Here is a 17,047-nt window from a genome sequence, read left to right as displayed (position 1 = left end):
TACTGAACCAATTTGCACCAAACTTGCAGGAAGAACAGAGCATGGACCAGGGAGGACGCCATTAAATTTTAGTCCGGATCCGATAAAAGAGGTGAATTTAGCCTTGACAGAGGCATGTGCTCTACTCAGTGCCATTCTAGTTTTAAAGAATTATGAAGATGCAGGCAGCTCAACCTGTGCTCATTAATTTCACACTCTTTCAGTAAAACATTGTAAAAGACCTGGTCAGATGGAACAAATTGCCACTCTACCTCAAAAATGAAAATAATAATTCAGATAACAGCAACAAGATTTGCTCAAATCCTCCAACAAACAAGTGTCACGATTGTTTCTCTGGTGCATATGCAGTTACAGTTACACCTTTTAGGCAGCAAGCTGTTGAACTCATAGACATCTATGTGGATGTCAGTGGCAGATAAAAAAATGTGTCACATAAAGCCTTGCAGCTACACAAAAACAACAAATGATCTTGCCTTAAATTTCATATTTTGGAGCTTTAGATTAGAATCTGTTGTAGCTTAGCATCTGATGACTAATGATGGGTATTTTTCCATCACTTACAAAAACATTAATTTAAAAAATATTGAGAAATTAATTGTTAATGAAATGAAAATAATCCTTAGTTGCAGCCCTCAATGAAAAATGTTGAACCATGATGGTTAGCTTTTTTCTGACAGACTTTTGTCTGCCCTTCCCAATGTGAAATGACTGTCTGGGCATAGAAGCTGTGCTGAATAGAACCATTACACTCTAATTACCATAATAGTCTGACTGAAATAACATTATTCTGCCGTAGCGGATTTAAAATCCCGTGACACTGAGAATCCAGCGGTGTGGCCTTTGCCCACCTGGTGCCCCAGCAACAAAGACAGCTGCCATTTGTCAGGAGCAGGAGAATTGAATCAATCTTAATTTGTTTTTCTGTGTGGAGTTTGCATGTTCTCAGTCTGCACAGGTTTTCTCTGGGTGCTTCTGTTTCCCTCCCAGTCCCAAGACATGCAGGTTCTTTGTAATGCAATCGCTAAATTGTCCAAACGTGACGATAAAAAAAGTGACAGATGAAAGATGATGAACTGCTGTTCATAATGTATTCTGTTTCATGCTAAATGTATGCTTTAACAGGTTCTAGCATCCCACAACCATGAGCAAGAAAAACAGATACGTTACAGGATAAAAACTGATGAACAGAGTGCCCAGTCCTGCCAGCAGCTCCATGAGTCTGTACCTGCTCACAATAACAATGCTAGAGGGGACCAATTATGCTCATTTCCACCTCTACATTTTTATTCTGGGACTCCACTAGAGCTTTGTATGATTCACAGTTCCAAAAAAGTCCTTTATCTCAAACTGCCTGTTATCCAGGCCCTGAGTTGAACCTCTGACTGAAACAGGCAATATTAGCTCAGGCCTCCTTAAAAGCCCACTTTCTTCTGACTGGCTCAACCTCCCGAACGTCTGCTGCAAACCACCTGCTGTCAGGAAATACAAAAGCTGATGCTGCTGGTAAAATGTCACCAAACGACTGCAAAGTAAACCAGCACCATCAGCATGCTGAACTTTAGTCTCACAGGAACTTTTCCAAATGTTGTCCTCATTATTTGAAACTTTGGCCACGTTTAATGTGAACATCCAACATTGTAACATTACACATACGACAGAAAATAAGGAAGAGTGTGATAAGTTGCCTTTAAGATGCTGATGGTATAACATTTACCATTACAGTTTAGCAGGTTAGCATGCTGGGTAGCACTACACACTGACGACAGAAACGCAGGTGTAGCAGGTGTTTGGTCGTAAACCAAAGTATTGGACAGATTAAAACCTTGACTCTGTGATGGTGCTAGATGAAAAATCACAGGATATGATTCATCCTTGAACGTCTGAGCTGAATTTCCTGACAATCCATCCAATAGTTGTTGGGACATTTCCCTTAAATCCACAAATCTTAACAAGAGAATACGGAACAATAAGTACTGTCGTCTGGACCTCGAACCTGCACTCCTGTCCCTGTCCCACGCCAGCAGCTGATTCTCATTTGTATATTCTCATTCTTTTGTGTGTTGTGTGCCCTCGATTGTCTAAATAACAATACTGGTTAATTAATAGAGTTGATGACTATTTGCCTACAGGTTTAAGCAACTGAACACTGTGGAAGAATTTCTCTTTGTTGGCTCAACGTCACTACATCCCTGTTTTTTTGGTTTTTTTTTGTTATGAGACTGTGCCATAGACGACGACCACGGCCATTTACTTAACTAGTCAGCTGAAGCGAACGCGTCTGCACGAAGCCACAACTGTCAACAACATTTTCAACCACATTTCATTAGAGTCAGCCATTCCCTGTTGCTGCCTGAATCAAACCACACTGCTGAGGAGGAGAGAAAGCTGCTGCCACGAGTCAACCAGCCCTCCCTGGGGGAGGAGAGCTGGGACTGATGGAGGAGCTGGAGAGGCAGCAGCTAACCGTGCTGAATGCACAGATATTGCCCAGCTAAGCCAACAGACACTGCGCTGAGATGCCACAACAAATGAGCTCGAGCACAGCTACGGCGTGCACTAAATGACAGACGTTGTTTTTCCTCAACCATCAGCGTTTTTGAAACTTTTTTAACAGCAGAAGTAACATAAAAAAAGGCTAAACAACAATTCCTGAGCTGGGAAGAGAGGGCTAATGACTATTCTATTCTACCATTAGCTTTAAGGCAAATATGGAAATTGAGACACTTTTCATGACTCAGAAACAATCTTTAAAGTAACAAAACGTTTTGCACTACTTACTCTAACAGCTGCCTGAAAGAAAGTATGTGACCTCTGAACCCTAATCATCTGTGTAACTGTCTGCAATTAGGTATATTTTGTATAAAACAACCTCTCTGCACAGAGCAAGAGACAAACACCTGACTGGAATAAATAAATACTGCTATCCTGATAGTTTAAGATAGACGAGAATGAAACATTATTATTGGTGTAATCACTGGATATGAGCCAGTTAGTCTGTGCTACATCCCACAAGCTACAGTACAACTGAGCCTATAAAAAGATAAATTCAGCCACAGATTTAGCTTCAGTTGCTGTGTAATTATCTCTTTCAACATGTGCCTCAACAGCAAACACTGAATACATTTTCTTTAGGCTACGATTAGTCGTCTCCTTTCAGTCATTCAGGAAGTACAAATTACTTAGCTGTGGGATTATATACTTTAGACGTCAAGCTACAGGGAATTTACAGTCAGAGGTGACGTCACCCCCACTAAGCGTGTCCCCTGTCTGTTCTTGGGACTAGAAACTGAAAGATCATCCTTTTCCAAGGATGGATTTTGTTTAATAGCTGAAAGCAGTTTTGTAAGATTACCTATATACACTAACCACTGACGTGTAAAGTGAACAACATTGATCATCTTGTAATAATTTAATGTTCTGGGAAACCTTGGGTCTTGGCATTGATCTGGATCTTACTCTGACATGTACCATCCAGACCGAGCACACCCCTTCATGGCAACAGCGCCGCAAAATCTGCTCAGAATTGGCTCGAGGAACATGAGAAAGAGTCCAAGGCGCTGACTCCCCAAATCTCAAACTGATGGAGCATCTGTGAGATGCACCGGAACAAACCAGACACATGAAGGCTCCACCCCACAACCCACAGGTCCCAAAGGATCCACTGCCAAAGTCCTGGTGCCAGACACCACAGGACACCCATAGAGCTGTTTTGGTGGCATGAGGGAGGCCTACACAATGTTAGTCAGGTCCGAAAGAAACAAGAGATTTGTTGTTATTCACTTCATCAAAAATGCAGAGGAATCCTGATTATATTATCTGAAATTTTCCCTGTCAGAAGTCATTCATTAGTGTGAAAATGTACAAAGTACAAATCAGCTGGATACTGGTCAGACACAGGACTGAAGAGGAGGACTGCTGCCATCAAAGGAACTCAGCTCTGGAGAGACTTAAAGCTTCTTGGCATTCAATTTGACATTTTCTGCAAGAGGAAGAGCAAGCAGCACGTTTCACATATGCTTCACCACCTTTATATTGCTTTTCCACTTGAAGATAATGTGTCAAATACAAGGAGGCTTTAAGGTGGATGAGAGCAGAGATGTTGGTGCATGGGAAGCTGCCTATTCAGTTTTTTTTTTCATCATTTAACTTGTTGTGGTTATATAGAGCTCATATAGTTTATATAGCAATGTTGCTCAAAAACAAAACTCCTAAAGATCATCATGTAAACCTTTATTTCGCACATACATATAAAGTAACGTGTAAATAAGATGTTCCAGAAAATGAGATTCACATTTGTCTTTCCTTTGTCTTTCCCCGGGTCTTTTTGTTCATGGTTTGATACAGAGGACTAAAACACATCACAGAACAGGTTGCGCTTTTCAAATGTACCAAACACCTCTGGAGTGATTGCGCTGACCTTCACAAATGGCCTGACATGATGCATTACGGGGCTTTCTCTCTGCACAAAAAAGCAATAACAATTTTCACATAATCTCTGACCTGTGAAGGACACACAATTGCCCAGCAATTTATTAGGAACACCACACTAATACTGGGTAACAACCTCCCTTCGCTTCCAAAACAGCCTCAGTTCTTTGTGGCGTGGGTTCTGTGGCACTTTCTTTTGAGGTTCTGGTCCATGTTGACTTGACTGCAACACATCATTTCTGCAGATTTGTCAGTCTGGCCATTCTCCCCTGATCTCTGTCAAAAGAAACACTGCTCACTGGATGTTTGTGCTCTCAACTCTAGAGACTGTTGTGTTGTAAAATCCCAGGAGATCAGCAGTTTCAGAAATACTGTTCTGAATAAAATGATGATTTTATCATTAATTAACCTTGTTGAGGATTGTCATTAGATCCTGTTCTGACCAGCTGTGCAGGTGATAATGGAAATCATGTGTTAGTTTTAACACTTATTTCATTTGACATTAACTGTGTGTGAAGTACAACATGATGTCCTATTAAGTGTCAAACTAAAACTGTACCTTTGTAGCTCTACCTTGTCCTGATGATTGTAGCAGAGAAACTAATTACAGACAGTGACAATGAAATTATGTGCACATATGTTACTTTGACCTTTTCTAAGACGCTAGTTGAATATCACAGCTTCATGAGCTGAATTTTCAGACTCAGACAACGTCATCAACACTAAGATAAGGTAATAAACACTGTTCATGTTCACTCAATTAACAGGAGCTGAGTAAAGAGACAATCATTAAATGAGATAACGATGCGAAAACTAGCTGTGAAATATAATTGGCTCTAATGTGCCCAGATGTTCACCTCACTATAAATATACAGTACAGCAGAGGCATTTGTCTTTTCTGTTGTGCTGTTTAAGTTTTTGTCAGTGAATTAATCTTCTCCAATTCACTTTTGTCAGATCATTTTTCTCTGCCTTTTGCATTTGTATTCTCAACAACAGCCTTTTTCAGTGAATTCTGACTCTGGCCATGTGAATTTAATGAATACTGACATACACTAATTTGCAGCTAATTAGCAATGGCCCCAAGAATGGAAGTTCACAATTTTTTGTGTGTTGAACCACTCAAGGACTCTGTGCTGCTGAGTTTTACACTAAATGATGAAATATTAAGAGACTGTGTGGTGGGAAACTTTCATGTGTTCCTGAAACAGTGACTGATGACATCCTGATGCCCCGAGATAACAAGCCTCATTCATTAGAACTGTTGCAATATTTAAGTCTTTTTGTCATATTTCAGAATTTTAGAAACCTGCAGGAGCAGTTAAACAATCTGTTAAGGAATCCATGATCAAACCTTTGCTAACAGAGCGAACATAAAGAAAACACACTACAAATAAGCAGGAAATTACACAGCTGCCCTTCGAATAACACAAACTGCACAAACGTTGGCCCACTTGGCCCACCTCCTCATTTATTTTTACTTTACATCAACTTTCAAAATAAACAAGAGGCTGAGTAGAGCGTAGGAGGCAAACTGTACTTAGAACAGAGAGCAAGAGATCTGGGTTGCTACAACAGAACATGATTTATGGATAATTTTGCATTTATCTCGTTTGGTCCAAAACCAAACTCCATCCATTAAACAATAGAGGAAGAAGAATAACCACAAGAGAACTGACAACACGGCAATGTCAGACGCACAGCTGTCTATAAACCAATCAATATCAAGTACGTGGAGACGCAGCACACACAGACGATGACAACAGGCTGCGGGTTTGTCATGCAAAGTTCTTCAGTACACTCACAGAACTGCAGTCTGAAACCAAAACTAACTGGATCAAATGATACAATAACACCAACCTTGGTCCAAACTTTCAGGTGTGAAAACACCATAAAAGAAGCTTCAGCTTTTGTGGAAAAAGGTGGAGAGATGCTAAGAAGCAATGAACTTCAGATAACAAAACCTAGCAACTTGTGTTATTCAAAAACCTTCTCAAAGACTGAATCCCACTCACACCACAGGTATTTACTTGTTGGTACAGTGTAGCGTTATTCTTTTAGAATAAACCTCTTCTACAACTCCAACAATGCTCAAAGTTTGAGGAAAATACTTCTGCACAGTAACCTGCTCAACATGGATTGATAGAAACTCCTGTACAATACAGTGGGATCCAATACAGCAGCTCTGTAACAGCTAAATAACACACACACACACACGCTTTCACAAACAGCCACTCACAACACCCACACAAGAAAAATTTTCAAACTGCAAGCAACAATTCAAATGACCCACGAGACAAAGACAAATACAGATGGAAGGAGGTAACATATATATAACAGGAAAATCCAAAACCAATGCAAAACGACTTTAGAGAACATGATTCATTGTATTGCAGGCACTGATATAATCCTACACAATGATGGCAGTAAAGAAAAAAAAGGCCACATCTTATAGATACAGTATTATTTTGACAATGTAACTTTGGTAGGGACATGTGCTGGTTTCTAATGAAGACAGAACATATTTCACATTTGAATAATCTTTGTTGAGGACTGGTGCCAGTCAGACGCTCCCACAACTCAATATGAACACAAGACAACTCGAGCAGGAAAAAGAAATAGCCAATACCATACCTCATCTCACACAACCTGAATGTTGATGATCTTTCTTTAAACAACATGTGCTGCTGCAGAGGGTTTTGATCAGGTCATGAGAGAGTTGGTTGGGTCTCCCAGCAAGCATTCGTCTGTAAAAACACAACTAGTTACAGTTAGAAAAATAATAAAACCTGTCTGGCACTCACCAACAGACTGACGAAGGGGAGGCTGCAGCGCTCTGAATGGACTAACAAGTGGTCAAGCTAACAGGCTGCACTGGGGCTAACGTGGGGAAGTGAACAATCCTGAAATGAGGCTGACAGAATTTTTTTTTTTTCTTTTTGTCACTGTGTTTTATCAGCCTTCTCAGTCCTTCACAGAAATCATTTTAAAAGTACATGACCAAGAGGATAAAATGTGACAAAGAAACAGTTGGTGTAAGTCGATGATGAGACCAGACTTCCTGGTTTAGAATAAAAACAATTCATTTATTCCAGATTCTAGATTTTCTGCAGCATAACTCACACTCCAATGTAATAAAAACAGCATGCGTTAATGAAATGAAACATAAATCTTAAGGGAAAAAGAGTACAGGTCATTACAGTATGTCATGCTGCGGCCTACAAATCATAATCTCCACATGTAAGGGAACATACGTGTCTGGTGCAGACCTGAGCAAAAATCACACCATCATCATCTTCATGGGGAAACCAGGCTTTTCTATGACTGTGAAACTTAAATACAGATTTCCATTAAATGCAAAAACGTTTGCCCTCTTTCAACTTACTGTAAGTCTTATTCCTGATTTATCACAGCTGCTGCCACAGTTTTCACTCAAATCTTTAGGAGCAAGGTTTGAATTCTATGATATCACCTTAAAAAGAGAAGTTCAGTTTGCACACACTACATCTTTGGAGGGGTTAGCCACAGTTTGTGTCCCTCACATATCAGCATGCATTCGAGCCACAGAGGTAACCACTGGTTTCCCTAAAGGATAATTCACAGTTGTGAGGGTTGAGGGTTGTTTAAAACCACTGGGGTTATCTACAATCCCCAAAGACTCTTCTAACCATCTGGACAGAAAAATGTCCAGTCCACTGAATGATAAAAATAGGTTTTAAACTCATTTTTCAAGTTGCACCTCTGTTTACAAATCAAAACAAAGATGGCAGCCCACTGACTGCCCAGATAGGAAACAGGTTAAAAATATCTTTCAGCCTCCAGCAGACAGAATATTTTTTCATTCAGGTGGTTAGAAGAGTAATTCAAATAGGTTTTTCAAATATCACCAGTTAATTATCTTTTAGAGAAAGTGATGGTTACCTCTGTGCCCCCCTGATGTATGCTCATACCTCAGGCGGACAAACTGGGAAATTATAATTTTCCATGACTGCAAAGCTGAATTACAGACTTGCAAGTTTTGCAGGATGTGCCCTATTTCAATTCTAAGTCTTATTTCTGATTAGTGACAGCTACTGCTCCAGTTTCCACTGAAATCTTTTGGGGGCAAGTCTTAAATTTGATATCATCTTAACAAAAGAGGTTCAGTTTGCATATTAAATAATTCACTACATCTGTGCCATAATCATTTGAGGATACAGCTAACAAAAGATGAACTCACCAGTCGCACTGTAACTGGGTCAGTAAATGCATCTCACTGCAGGTTAGCCAGTCTGTGATCTGTATGAGGAGAAAGACAAGAAATCAAAATAAACCCACTCTTTATTTATCTTAAATCATTACAACCAAGTTACCTTAATTTACAGGAAACACCTCCAGCCACAGAGCAGGGCTAAAGTAAGGGTACAGTGGCACAGAGGACATACCGGTAAGCTAGTAATAAGCTAGTTAGCCTAACTAGTTAGCGCACCTGCGTGATTTATTTTGTTTTTCTGATAAACAAAAATAATCTAGACCGACCAAAGTAACGCGGAAAAACAGAGACACATTTTGTGTATTTGTTGCTGCGCCAAATTTCCTGAATTTAATTAATTATTAGTTAATTAAACTTGTATTTGCTCATGAGAATAGTCCGATATTCCAGCGCAGTTGAATTTTGCGCTCTGACATGCGCAGTAAGGAGATGGCCGTTAGTTTTAAAGGGTGTGCTGTTAATTTTACCCGGTGTACACCGAAACTAACTCGGGTAGGCGGTGTTAGCGCTAAATAATCAAGCCCTGGAGCCACTGCTCGCTGTTCCAAAGATAAATGTGGTACAAGAGTGATTTATTATAAGAATATATACATTATAAGTTCTCTTGAAAACATTCATGGCTCCTACCTGGCAGTTGACACCGCCCCACCGGTGAGCACCTGACATGCCAACATGCGGTTACTGTAAAGAGTTGAGGAAACGTGATATTTTATAATATTGGATTGTACTACACTGTCTGTATTTGGTCCACCACTTGTATGAATCATGTATCTTTAGCCATGCAGCAAACATTTATTTCCCTTTATAGCGAACTAAATTGCTTTTATCACATTCAGTCTCCTTCAATCAAATAATAAAAAATCAAAAAGTGCTTTTTGACTCATGTTGCACATCCTGGTTCAAACATGGAGTGCGTCACAGGATTATCACTACTTCTACAGAACTCTTACATCATTGCAAAACCCATTAAAGCATTAAGAGTAAGTAGAGCTTCATAACACACTTAGATACAGTGGCACGGCTCACCACAGTTCGTCTAATAACACAGATTAAAGAGAAGCTATATGCTGTGGGCGACAGTGAAGGATGCAGCAAGGCTGAATTAATAAACCGGGCGAATAAGCACCAGCTCTAGTGGTGTGGAGTCAGAGCAGCCATGCACACAGATTTCACAACACAGCTGATACTCCAGTATAGACCGTGTCTGACTTCACATCCACACAGTTGCTGCTCAGTCACTTTGATGAACGACGGTTTGCAATGAAAACGGTTGCTCTGCCCAAAAACAGAGCTGAGCAGAAACATTAGTGCAGCGCAACACAACACCACAGGGAGGTGAACAATGGGGGGGCCACAGTTCAATTCAAGAGATCTCAGTCTGTGGACAACTCTCCTGGGCACCGGGAGGCAACAGCAGAGGGTCTCTACCTCATTTACTTATTTATTTTCATGAGCAAAGCAGTTTGTAACTTTTGTTTTGGTGATGAAAATCCACATCCAGGTCCTCGAACGTCATCAGTTTGTGATATTCAGAGCACGCCTAAGATCAAACTCATAATGAAGAGCTGTATATTTACTTTTATAGGCCTCATTCCACACTGAATGAAAATGAATTTGTTTGCTACAGTTAAAGTTGATGTGTGGGGATATGAATATTTCATGACCACTGAGGTGTCTGTGGTCGCAGACACACCTTTTGAATTACACTGCGGTCCACTGAGACCACTATCTGCAGAGAAATGACTATCTCTGCTACATGCATGATACATTCCTCCCTATGTGATGGCCGACTGTCAAACAATGCTAATTGGTTCCAAAGTGGTTCTTAGATTTCATCACAACCACTGTGATATGCTCAGAGACTCACACATATCCCATGGTGTGTGGGGTGATACTGAGGCAGTCCGTGGTGAGGCAGTGAGCTTTTTCCCACCTTGTGATGTTGGATTGTCAGTGTTCCTGTGAATTAAAAGGGAATGATATCAGGTAGGTAAGTACATCAAGCAGAATGTAAACACATGATGGTTACAATGAAGACTTAACTGGTAAATGTAAATTATTTGCACTCAATCAATTCCTTGTTTTCCTATTTTTCAATCTCTACGTGGCCATGAACAGTTTTGAAATACATGTCACGACGATTAACATTTGAGTTTTGAGGGAATTATTGCCTCAGGCAAACAGGCACGTCTCCCACATCAGTTGGAAATGGCACTGAAATGGCACAAAAAGGACGTGTCAGTCTGTTCTCTCTGCGAACAAAAGACAAACACTCATCAGTCAAATCACAGATGTTTTACCACATGAAACAGTCATTGTTCTGCCAAGAATTTGTCAAAATCCCTCGCATGTCCTCCAAGCCAAGCCGTGGCATCACAAAATTTTGGCAAGCTTACCTCTCATTCAGATGAGCTCACACAATTGGAGATGCTGTCATGCAAGATCTGTGATGTGTAGCCCAGAACACCTGTGACAGAGTGCAACGCATTGACACCTGAAGACACACCAAGCACGCTTTTAATTTGCTGAATGTGAGGCTGAAATCAAATAAAGTAATTTACTCCAATCATCCCCAACATCAAAACCAGTTTCTGGCTGACTGGCCCAAAGTCTTCCTCCTCAATAATAGTGAAGTAGAAAAAAGTTAATTGCTGTAAAAATCGCTGTATTATTAATCGACTATCTTTACTAAAAATGTCATTTAAATTCATTGATGGTTAATGTTTTACAAAAGGCAGTTGCATTGTCTGGCCTTGCATTGGTATGTTGTCATGGTGAAACAGGGCAATCTGCTATCTCTGCTGTTGTGGTAGAATAGGTTGCCCAGTAACCCCCTTACTTCTTCTGTCCACATGTTGACATGTCCTTGAGCAACACAATGAACTCCAATTGCTGCCAATGTTAAGGTCGGTGTGGTGAATTGGTGAATCAGAGGCTGTAAAGGGCTGTGAAGGACTTTGAATTACAGTGCTACATAAATGCTGTTCACGTACCAGCTGGGAGCACACCATTGTTGGTCTCAACAAAGGATAAATTTAAAATGGCAGCAACTGTAATGGAGCCATTGTTAGTAAAAAAAAGTAATTTTTTGAGAATAAAGTAGAAATATTTTGAGAGTAAACAAGTGCAGTCATGCCACAATTCGGGTAGTTTGCAGAGAATGTCCTCCCTCAGATGCCTGCAGTAGAAGGTGGTGCAGTAGAACTCAGCACTGACGGACTCTGGGGGTTGAATTCATGGTGCAGAACTCTGCAAATGTCAAAGAAAATGAGTGTGCCCCACTCCTAACCTGATTCACCTTCTTCGGTCTTGGAATGTCTGTGGGCTGTAGCCACAGACCCAACTCTCATCATGATGACCCTCAACATGAAGGCCGGGCCTTTTGATGGAGATCCTCGCAGACTTCGACACTGTGCTGATTCTGCTCCGTGTTGAAATCACAAAAACACAAAAACATGCGTGGAGCAGATCCAGATGTTCATCACATGATTTAACACAGGAGTACTAACTCACGTAAGGTCTTGCTCACATCTGCAGCATGAGGCATTACCATTTATTCACAACAGCAACAGTCTCAGAACTTTCTGATTGCATCTCACACAGTTATTCAATATACGGAAAAATACGATTCCTGCGACCAGTGTAATATTATATATTTTTTAACGACTCCACATACAGTTAAGTAGATTCCCAGCATAACTCTGGGGCAATGTGAGATGAATTATGGGAGAGGAAGGAAGAAAAAACAAAGCTTATGCTCCAGACAGTGTGTTCAGTTTTATCTGTAACTACAAACAACTCATAAACATGTAAAAGGAAACCAACAAGCCCAAAAAGTTTGGGAATCACTGGTTGTAAAAGAGCATTTCTTTTTATAAATGTATCATATGTTTTTTTTAATGTAAAATCTTAATGTGTAAAGAAACTACAGTCACTGAGTCATTTGTCACAGTTCTTCCTGACAAACATGCTGATGTTTCCTCGCACCAGACAAGTTAGCATTGATTTGTGACTATGAGCACCACTGACACAATCAGAGGGATCATACCGACTTACTTATTGAACGTGAATGCAGCAGACATGTCAGTGATCTGACAGCCAGTGGGAACAAAAAATAAAAACGTGTCTGACACTAACATGTTATGATGTCAAGATGTCACAAAGAGGAAGTCAAACATTGGCACAGGCTTGAGGCTTTTCTATAGTATATGCTTACGTCACAGAGATGCTGCATTGCTAAGAGCAGCCACCCAAGTGCAAAGTAGTTTATAGTTTGTCAGCTCAGAGGATAAGCTCTCATCAGTCATGCACAGTGGCTACTGGCTCAGTGTCAGATGCCTGAGCTCTGAGCGTGAAAGTGAGTCATACGTGGTTGTTCAGGAAATAACACAGCTATTCACTAACAGCTCTTCATGAAACAAAATTAACTAGAAGGAAAAAATGTATTATATCTTAGACTTAATACGTTCTTTTGCTCAGTCAGCCTCCTGTCACACTAAGTAACCCTTATGTGGCTTTAATCAGATGGGACATTGTATTCTCAGGTTACACACAGATAATCTGACCCCCTGCTTCTTGCCTGTCATTTCCCGATTTTCATCAGACAGCGTGGCAACTGTGGCAGCAACAGTCACCAGCCATCCTCTGTCTCATCCCATTTCTCAAGAGAGCTCAGAGGCTTACATGCACTGATATCTCCAGCCGAGGTGCATTGCTTTTTCTTGGATGTTATTATTATCTGTGGAGAAGTTTTTGAAGTGTTGCGCCTGTCTCCTCTGCGTCTCAAAAAAAAAAGCACTGCAGGGCTGAGCAGAATGAGAATGATGGCATGGAATTCTGGCTTTTTAGTATTTGGACAAATAATAATTTCCAGATATTTTGGGCTCTTTCCTCATAATAATTGCTTACAGAAATACATATTTCAGCTAATCCCATTGAGTTGATTGGTAAGAGAATTTGCATCCATAAAACTAACCAGTTTGGACTGGAAGAATTACATCTCAGTGGGAAATAATCTAGACCCTATTAGAGGGTTGAAACAGCCAAACAGACTAATCCTGTACTGCATTATTGTTGTCCATATCATCCTTTTTATAGATACACAATGTAGGGAATTTCATCAAGTGTAGAAGGATATTAATACCAGTGAGATACGCACTGCTGTCAAGCATACAGGCACAGTGAGGTTTTGTTGCTGCTGTTGGAATCATAATAACCAGAATCCGACTCATGCTGAGAATATAACTTATTAAACACCAAAAAAGAACAAGGCAAACAGACTGAAAAAAAGCTGCACGTTATATTTTGGTTGTTTGGCATTTGTGTCAAATTAAGAGGAACATTTAATTGCTAAACAAGATTATGAAATTATTATTTTAAGTTTTAAATAGGAGGTGTATTTAAAATGAATAACATAAAGAGATTAAAGGAGACTGGTCGGATATCTCTTGTCTTATTTATGTTAAACATATCTGCAATGCAAATATTGCTGTTCAAACCTTTAACTGAAGATTCCTCTCGTTACATTTTGCGTGTCTTTATGATCATTTTTCCTCTTTTTGAAGTCATTTTGATTTACTTTTCTATGAGAAATATTACCAGTTTCTTCAGAGTTTCCAGTACAGTGGCCTCCTGAGCCCTCAGGTCCCTTTGTCTTTACTCAGTAATCCATCCACGTCTGAAGGTGTAAAAAGTATTTAAACAGCATGACGATGAATATCTTAGAAGGATTTCTGACCAGTTGAAGTCTGGAGAACAGTCTTGAATTCTCATTATTACAGCCATAAAGTAGTTGTATATTTGTTGAATTGTAATTACGATAAATCAAAGTGCTTTTGCTTGTGTCTGGAATGTAATCAGAGATGCAATTATAGAGATTAGAGACCTCTTCAATGTTAAATGGACTTTTCATAGCATCCGCTTTTCTGTGAAGTCTCTTCACGATGTTTAGGAAACTGGCTGCAGGGATTTACTCCCATTCAGCCACAAAAGGCATTAAGGTAGTAATATGGTGAAAGCCCTCAGGGTTTCTGACTCAGTAACTTGGGATAACTCTGTGGGGAAATGTAAGGTTCCCTTTCAGAAACAGACAGAGATCTTTGTTCAGTGTTCAATCTGTGGAACTTCTTCCTGACAGGTCATGACTTGGATCATTTTGAAACAGTTTTTAAACTTTTGATAAAAGTTTTGATATCATGAATAGTCCAACCCTGTCTACTTGTAATTATGTTTATATAGTATTAATTTGCAATAGTAAATATGTTTTAATTGAAACATAACATTGCCTGAATTATTTTTCTTATCAACATAATGAAGAAATGTTAATCTGCATCTATAAAGTGTCACTGTCTGTGTATTTAATTAAGCTTCTCCAATACCTGCTTATACATTTCCATTTCCATTAACTCATTGGATAGATGCTTTAATCCAAAGTGTTACAAAAGTTGCTTGTAGCAATTAAAACATGATAAAACTTTTATGTTTACATTTAGGTAAGCCCAGTGCTTGGCTATAAAGTTGAGGAACGATTATGTTCTTAATCTTAAATATTAAAAATGCCAAAAATAATAAGACAGGATGTGTTAAACACAATTTTTCACTGACAATAAACAAAAGGTTGTCTTAATCTAACCGCATGTGTGACTCAGGATGTGAACTCCATTATCTGCCAATTGCTCCACTTTACAAGCCCATCGCCCACCCTGACCCCCCTCCCAACAACTTCCTCCCTACAGCACTGCCACTGAACATAATCCAGGCAGTGATAACATTTCCAATCAGCACATCAAATGGCAAAACAAATGAACAGCACGTAAATGCAATTTCTAGGAAGCAGGGTTGGAATTTAGGTAGTTTTCATTAAGTTTTAATTGTATTTTTCATTGTGTTATTTATTGTTTTTCCTGTGGTTATGTGTGTTTGTTAAAGGTCGATGTAGCCTATGCTAAAATGCTTCAGCATGTGAAATTGTTGCTTGCTAGTTGCAGTACTTTGAAATTACATTTTCATGCACTGCTGTTTCCCTTAATTGGAACTAAAAGGTCAATAGCATTTCACACAATTAGAACCTCTCACTTAAACCAATAACTTTGGCCAGTAATATGTCTGAATTGTGCGTCAGTGAACCCTACTGACCTTAACTGTTGACTGTAAATCAATGAACTCATTCAGTTAGACGTGATTATTTCAGCAAATGTATACATCATTTAGTAGTAGGAGACTGAGTAATTATGTTTGACATTTTCAAACAGATAATTGTTCTCACCACAAACTACTGTCGACACACATGACATGACACACGAGTGTAGTGGTGACTTGATGAGATCTCTTACATTTGTTGTCTTTTTTAATGTTTTTTTCACTTACAGTTTGTAAAGGATGTGATGTGTATTTTATTAACAGCAAAAGCAATTTGCTGGGAATAAATAGATGAAGAGAAACACAGTAATTAGCAGTAAAAGCCTGTAGGCTGTAACTTACTAATTAACATTTCTTGCATTACTGTCAGTCAAGTGTTCCTTTTTATTTTAAGTATACGTCTTATATGTTTGTTACTATAGAAGCAACTGAAACATTTAAGTTTCTAGCAGGAATAAATGGGTTTGGGGTAAAGGCTGTATTTTGGCAAAATGTCTGTAACCTCTGTTTGACATTTTGGTAATATACATAATATCATTATTGTTTCAAAGAATTAGATTAATAGCACTCTCATTTCTTTGTGTTAAATATGTAGCTAGAGCCAGGAGGCAGTTAGCACAGCTTAATACAATGAGTGGGAGATAGCTATTAGGCTAGCTGCCTAGCTTACTCCTGTCAAAAATGTTTGTTTAACACAGATAACAGATAAAACAAAAGAGATATAAACAGCATACTTTGTTTTAAAGCTTAGAATATCCTCTTTAAGACTGTGGTGAACACTTTATGATAAGAATTACAACACAGATACAACAAGGTATTATTTTACAGCAGTAAACAGTTAGCATCTTAGCTGCTAGCTTGCTGCTATCTTGCCATAGTACAAATGTAAGACATTAGTAGACAATTGGGAGCTTTTACTTAATAAGTAATAATGTACATTAATTAAATTCAGCTCATCTACGGCCAAAACAACGAGCTATGCACAACACAATGAAAGTTTAGACCTTGAAAAAATGAAAAGGCTATTCTTTAGGCAATAGGACAGTATTCTGACTGTGGGGTGGCATGTCAGAAAAGAGGCTGCCTAAATGCCAGGAAGGAAAAAAATAATTTTTATTTGATTTGTGTGTGTGTGTGTGTGTGTGTGTGTGTGTATCTAGTGTTTGCTGCATCCATGTCACTGCATCAATAAACCTCGGGCAGTATGTTGTCTATGTACTATTTCCAGGG

The 17,047-nt window shown here is 39.3% G+C and overlaps 1 long non-coding RNA gene across 1 annotated transcript in view; it reads right to left on the bottom strand.

Annotated features, from left to right (window-relative positions):
* Window positions 1-9,080, bottom strand: part of LOC108878411 (uncharacterized) — an 87,481-nt gene extending 78,401 nt beyond the window's left edge. Inside the window, exons 1-3 of the long non-coding RNA XR_007814462.1 lie at window positions 8,781-9,080; window positions 8,648-8,706; window positions 7,063-7,175 (exon numbers count right to left, since the gene is read on the bottom strand). This is a non-coding gene — a long non-coding RNA (uncharacterized LOC108878411). The remainder of the gene's footprint in view (window positions 1-7,062; window positions 7,176-8,647; window positions 8,707-8,780) is intronic.
* Window positions 9,081-17,047: the final 7,967 nt, after the last annotated feature.

The sequence above is a fragment of the Lates calcarifer genome, linkage group LG13, assembly GCF_001640805.2.
Source record: "Lates calcarifer isolate ASB-BC8 linkage group LG13, TLL_Latcal_v3, whole genome shotgun sequence".
Taxonomy (NCBI): Eukaryota; Metazoa; Chordata; class Actinopteri; family Centropomidae; genus Lates; species Lates calcarifer.
This window is presented reverse-complemented; position numbering and strand designations above follow the sequence as displayed.